The sequence below is a fragment of the Tursiops truncatus genome, chromosome 6 (assembly GCF_011762595.2).
Source record: "Tursiops truncatus isolate mTurTru1 chromosome 6, mTurTru1.mat.Y, whole genome shotgun sequence".
In the NCBI taxonomy this organism is placed as follows: Eukaryota; Metazoa; Chordata; class Mammalia; order Artiodactyla; family Delphinidae; genus Tursiops; species Tursiops truncatus.
The window spans coordinates 60,192,448-60,199,878 of NC_047039.1; positions in this window are offsets into that span (position 1 = coordinate 60,192,448).

Genomic DNA, 7,431 nt, shown 5'->3' on the forward strand with positions numbered 1-7,431 from the left:
TTTTCCACACCTCCCACCTCTCTTTTTTAATTTAACAGAAATTTTGTTATCCTCCATCAATAAACATGCAGAAACCTTAAATACAATGTCAGAAAGTATTCCTAATTTGCCACAGGAGCTGAAGACAACACTGTCTGAAAGGCAGCCGTCTTTGATGGAGGTACTACTTTCTGAACAAAAGGAAAAGGAAGCAATCAATATAATTAACTTATGTTGTGAAAAATGTTGTAACAACAACGACAACAAAAACCTTTTCTTAAAATATGCACAATATAGAGTAATCATTGATTTTTCATTTACCTTCATGTATATTCTCAATGATGCGTTTACCAATGTCCAAATCAGTCACCACTGATTATTAGAATATGAGAAATCATTACTAGTGTTTACATTTTTCAAGTGTCCTGGAACAGTATTGTCTTCCCACATCATAATTTCTCTCAAAAATTAATCCTTTTCCTGCTAAAGAAGTCTTTGTCTTTTTTATTAATGGTATCATTGCATCAATTACTTTTGTATCCTATTAACTTTATAATGATTTTAAAAGCTTTATTATTTAACTGACATAATAACTCATTTTATACACACCTAACACCAGGTACAAACAAAAGTAATAAAAAAATTTGATTGATCTTGTCAATATACACTATGTGAACATTAAACCACAAACCTAGCAATTTTCTACTTGAGCCATGGCAGGTGTTTTCTTTTGTGTTTTGTCTTGTTGAAATAATGTTTGAAAACAGTCAGATTAAACACCAGATACATTTGGATTTTTGTGCCCAAATGAACTCAATTGTTTTTCAAGTTACAGTACTTTCATGCTTCTAAGAGATTCAAGTAAATATTTTTAAGTGACATAAATGAACAGTCATATAGAGAACTGAAAAAATAAGTCAATGGTTTTTTTTTAGAAAAGAACTAGATTGGTAAAAAAAAAAATGCATTCAGGTTCACCATTTTAGAATTTACGGAACATTTACGTAAGCAAAATAAACTGTGAAATGATATGAACATTTGTTAGAATGGTAAACCAGCGCAGTATCATCTTAGTATTTAGTCAGTTTCTTTAACCTACATATCAATACATTGTTAGCTAGCATTTGTAGAGAAAATGTACTTATAACAAGTTAATCTCCTCCATCAAATGTCTGGCGATGAAGAATTACAGAAGATGAAGACAGCATTTCCTATACTACAAATCCCCAGACATGGCTAATCATAACCAAACCTCTGAAGTTCATCATGTCCTCCCCAAGGCCACCTCCCAAAGAGCTCCTTCTCATTAGGGAAGCAGAGACCAACAGAATGTAACTCTTCAGAGAGAAAGTCAACATTTTCCAAGAGTTACACTTTCATCATGAAATCTTTGTTGCTGATTTTAACACTCCCATTCATATCTTACTTACTCCCCAGCACACTGCTCATTGTCAATTCCAGAACTCCATTTGCTCTGAGGTCTGCTCCCCATCCGACTAGTTCTCACATCATACTTGAATAACACTGAAGTCTTTCACCATTATCTGGTGACCCAGTTAAGTTTCATCTTCCAGTATATACCACTACTCCTAGCCTATCTCTTCCTCCATTTTAGATGGAAAAGTACCCCCCAAATGTAACCTCTTCACCTGCCTGTATAAGTTATGACCCATGCCTTTCTTATTCCTAAAAGACTGTGTCTATGTGTAACAGGTATGAATTTGCAAGCACAGTCTCTAGTGTGAAACAAATACCCAACTACTTTATTCTTAACAAATTGATATGTTTAAATTCTGTCACTGAATTTGGAATTTAGCATCAGACATTATTCTAATGGAACTTTCCCCTTAAGCTGTACTTGAAACTCACGGTCTTAGCACCAAAGCATTAAGTCTCCAGGACCCATAGTTTCAATGGCTACCATCATGACACCTACTATCCTAGCCTGCATTGTCCCCTCAATTCAGGTCTTGCCTCCCTCGCTGGGGGTCAGCAGAACTTTGCCAAGTGTAGTTGTTCTTCTACTCAGTGTCCTGTTTCCCTAGGTATACCATACGGCCATCCCTTCTGATGCTTCTCCTCTCCTGGTCACTGCCACTGAGCACTGAACAGAAATAATCCTTTATTTCAGGACTCCAGACCTTCAACCTCTTTCCAGTATAAGGAAAATCTCCCCTCCCACCCCCCACCATCTCTCCCTCTCCCTCCCCATTTCCACTTCTCTCTTACTTGTCCACTGGGGACACCTGCATAATTTTGGCCTCTTCCAGTATTTAGGGGTCATGGTAAGAGCAACTTTAAGCAACTTCTGCTTTCTGCCCTGAAAAAGTCCATCAGGTAGGGAAACACTTAGGCTCTGGATACTGGTTTAAATTTGTGGCGTGACGGTGTGAGAGGCCAAACGGAAAAATATACTGAGAAAATGTAATGTCTCAATTAATTATTTTGCCACACTCTTTGATCTTGCATATTATCAACCTTTCCTTCTGCATGGGAATCTTCCTCTGTTTCTAATATTTTTCAGTAAACAAATAAAACTGTCTTTGCATCAACTCTTCCTCTGCCAAATCAATAGAACTGCTCCTAGTTCTTCACCCCTCATTCCCTCTGGGACCCGCTATGAACTGTTCCCTAATTGACTCTTATCCTGTTAGATTCCACACTGGCCTCCAATCACAAAATTTAATCTTAATTCTTTTCTCTTTTACTTCTCTTTCATATTTTGCTCCATTGATGACCCCATCTTCTAAAAATTCTCTTCCCTTTTTGCTTTTCTGAAATGACATTATTCTGATTACATCCTCTTTAATGCTTATCTTTTCTCCTTCTTTATCTCTTTTCTTGCTTCTTACCACATGAAATTCCCTCTTCTTTGCTGCCTTGAAACTGTATGCCTGTCCATCAGTCAGAGAGTTGATTTAATTTTATTTCTTTAACTCACAACTCTTTTGCTGTTGACTTCCAAATCTGGACCTCCAGGTTAGACATCTTAGCATATTTCCAGCCCCACATTTCCATTTGCTTTATTAAGGGAATTCCTTGAATATTTAACTGTTATCTAAAATTCATCATGTCTAAAACTTTACTGTGGGATTAAATTCCCCTCATGATTTTTCTCAGTGTCATCAGCTTTTCATTCTCTACAACTCAAAGCCCTGGTCTCCCTGACATACAGATGGCCAATAGGCACATGAAAAGATTTTCAACATTGCTAATTATTAGAGAAATGCCAATCAAAACTACAAGGAGGTACCACCTCACACCAATCAGAATGGCCATCATTAAAAAGTCTACAAATAACAAATGCCGGAGAGGGTGTGGAGAAAAGGGAACCCTCCAACACTGTTGGTGGGAAAGTAAGTTGGTGCAGCCACTATGGAAAATAGTATGGAGGTTCCTCAGAAAACTAAAAATAGAATTACCATACGATCCAGAAATCCCACTCCTGGGCAGATATCTAGACAAATCTATAATTCAAAAAGATACATGTACCCCTATGTTCATAGCAGCAGTATTTACAATAGCCAAGACCTGGAAACAACCTAAATGTCCATCCATGAATGGATAAAGAAGATGTCGTACATATATACAATGGAATACTACTCAGCCATAAAAAAGAACGAAATAATGCCATTTGCAGCAACATGGATGCAACTAGAGATTATTGTACTAAGTGAAGTAAGTCAGAAAGAGAAAGACAAATGCCATATAATATCACTCATATGTGGAATCTAAAATACGACACAAATGAACCTATCTATGAAACAGAGACAGACTCACAGACATAGAGAACAGACTCGTGGTTGCCAAAGGGGAAGAGAGGTGGGAAGGGGATGGACTGGGAGTTTGGGGTTAGGAGATGCAAACTATTATGTATAGAATGGATAAACAACAAGGTCCTACTGTATATCACAGGGAATTATATTTGATATCCTGAGATAAACCATAATGGAAAAGAATATAAGAAAGAATGTATATATATTTTTATATATATGTATAACTGAGTCACTTTGCTGTACAGCAGAAATTAACACAACATTGTAAGTCAACTGTATTTCAATTTTAAAAAAGCCGTGGTCTTCTTAAATTTTTTTCTCTCTCCCACATACAGCTTACACATAATGAGTCACCAAATCCAATGACAGTTCATTTAAAAATCACTTCTTTGGGTCCTTTTTGTTTATTCCCACTCTTTCCATACTACTGCTGGCTCCTGACAATTCATGGATCAAAAATGTGGACTTCTAGTTGGTTTCTCCATTTTCAATTCTTCTCCTTCCACTTCTGTATACACTAGAGTCAAGTTACTAACTTGACTTAAGCTTCAATTTCCATCTTGTCCATACATTATCCACAAACTATTTTATAACCTTCTACTCTCCATAGGATAAAAACAATAAAATCCATACTCCTTAGTCTGAATTTTAAAGTCCCCTTTGTCTGCTAGCAATATTCCATCTTCTACTAATCCCTAACATCACTATTATAGGTTCTTTTCCCTAGAATATGCCTTGCTCACTTGTTTCCATGCGTTTGCACCTGCCATCCTCTCTTCTTCCTGAAATTTCAGCCCCACTTTTGTACTACGTACCTTGCCATCAAAGCCTGGTTAAGTTCTGTCTCCTAGATGAAGTCTTCCAAGACCACTGCAGCTCATACCAGTCTCCCCCTTCTATAAATTATTTTACTTAAATTTTCCACAATTCATTTCAACATTTAACCAATGATGTTTTTACTCCAATATGTTTTCAACATAATTAGAATAAGAAGTCTAAGCTTCTGGTGCTAAAGATATTTCACTTATTTCATTTATAACTCCTAAACACAAAAGACTTTTTTCCCCAACTGACTTAATGGAAAACCTCTTCTTGTAGGACTGGACCATGCCTATATTGACTGCATACTATCCTTTATGTACTAGAAATAAAAAGATGAAAAATGATTTTAAATGCATTTCTCAAGCTCTTGCCAAATTAACAGTCTGGTACCTGATATACAAAAGAATACAACATTTATTTTAAAGAACATTGAACCTATTATCTCACTTGATTCTCACATTCCAACAAAATAGAGATGGCAATAATTATAACAGCTAATACTTATTATTATGTGTCAGGCATTGTATTTTCTCATTTATTATCTCATGTGTTATTTAATATATTATCTCATATAATCCTTTAACAGCACTGTCAGAAGGTACTATTATGATCTACCTTCAACATATACCACATGTTCTTATATTCATGACACACATAAGTAAACTGGGGTATAAGATTTCTGTAAAAGTTTGTACAGCTACCTACTCTTGTGCCTGGGACCAGCCTCTAAGTGTCTTTATTACCAATGGAGTGAACTTTTAAACTCATTCTGAGGCAATTACTTTAGTGTGTGTGTGTATGCTTTTTTTTTTTTGTCCAAATTATTATTTCCTCTAATTTAAGGTTTTGGTCTAAAAAGATTTGCTCTGATATTATGATGCCATGTACTGCCATCACCAAACCAGATTCTTTGTTTTTGTAATTTTTTTGACAAATTATGGTTATATAAAGTAGGTTAAGAGTTTGGTCTCCAGAGACAGACTGACTATCTGTGCTCCGCACGTGCAGGCTCAGCGGCCATGGCTCACGGGCCCAGCCGCGGATGGGATCTTCCCGGACCAGGGCACGAACCCGTGTCCCCTGCATCGGCAGGCAGACTCTCAACCACTGCGCCACCAGGGAAGCCCCAGACTGACTATTTTTAATCAGCCTTCTGCCCCTTACTTGCCCTCTAATTTCAGGCAAGCTTCTTAATCTATCTAAGATGAGCTCCCTCATCTATAAACTAGAAATAATTTCAATACTATTTGATATGATTACTACAGGATTAAATAGGGTAAACTGTGTACAAGCACTTAGAGTAATGCTTGACATACAGTAATCACACAACAAATGATGTGTTATTATTATCGCTCTTTCAAAAGCAATAGTACTATTATTACTATTTCTGTACTATCTGTATGTACAGACTTGGTGTAAACACCAAGAATAAAGTGTTAACAAGACCAACATTATAGTGGGGAAGACAGACAACAAATTGAACAGAAAGCAGAAAAGTAAATAAAAAAGATATTACCTATTAGCTGTTTTATAATCAAGCATTAATTATAGTTACTATAATTAATTGTACCCACAATTAATATCATTAAGCTAAAAATTTTAAGGACTCAATCACGGGAATCCTAGTTCCCCTATCAATATAAAATGCTAAAATAACTTGAAAAACAAATATTCCAGTATAATTACTAACAATTCCATATTTTTCTTGCATAAATGGAATTTTCATTTATAAATACTCAAATATGGTTTATTGGGCAGCTCCAATTTTATGACAATGTTCTGGAATAAGGTAGCTAGGATAGGATACTAACAAATAAGTCAGGAATTCATTGAGTAATAATAGTAACTTATTCATTCAAAATAAGCCATTTTACTAATAATTTGTTCATTTCAATAAATTAATTGACTCGATAACAAGTAGTAGCAGTAGTTAAGAATGTGTTCATTCATTCAATAAATGTTTATTAAGGGTCTACTTAGCAGGTATTGTCCCAGGCACTGGATATTATCAATAAATATGAAACAAAAATAGTTCCAGCCCTTAATGAGCTTACAACTAGTAGAGAAGAGATAATTACGTGATTTTTTAAAAAATTCACCATAGTGCAATAAAGAATAATTATGACATAAGTATGAAATAGGGTATAAAGGAACAAGTAGTCAATTCTCAGGGAGTTTATTCATTTACCAAATATTATATGATTATTGATATTAACATTTTACTTATTATTTGTTCATATTAATCACTATAATTATTTACATTAAATTATTACTGAGAACTTACTATGACACTGTTAACAATGTCTTTGTCTTTAAAGGCAAAGATGATACCAAAGTAAACAAAATAAACAAAAATCCCTGTCTGCATGGAGCTTACAATCGGTAGGAGGAGACAGAAAATATGGAGAAGTAAAATATATAGTATGTCAGTCTTTAATGAATGGTATGAAGAAGTACAAAGGAGGGTGAGAATATAGAGAGTACAAAGAGAATGGGAGTATAAATTTGCTTGGTTCTGACATACATTGCTTGAGAGGTGTTTTTTTGTTTGGTTTTGGGTTTTTTTTTGCTTTAAAAAAAAATCTTCCTCTCAGTATAATGATAATTTTCCTTTCTCACAGGGTTTCCCAGATAAAGTTCTGCCTAGGACTCATGGCCACTATAGTTTGGACATGAACTGTTTCTCAAAGTAGGTGATGAAATTGTGCTAATCAAATTACATCAATCTTTAAAAAAATCCGACTGCCAGTTAATGTAACAGCACTCACGGATGCCCCTGGGAAGCAGGGCAAAGCTGGGCGAACAGAAAATGGAGAAAAAGGCATAGAGGCAGAAGGCAGAAAGGAGAAGGGGA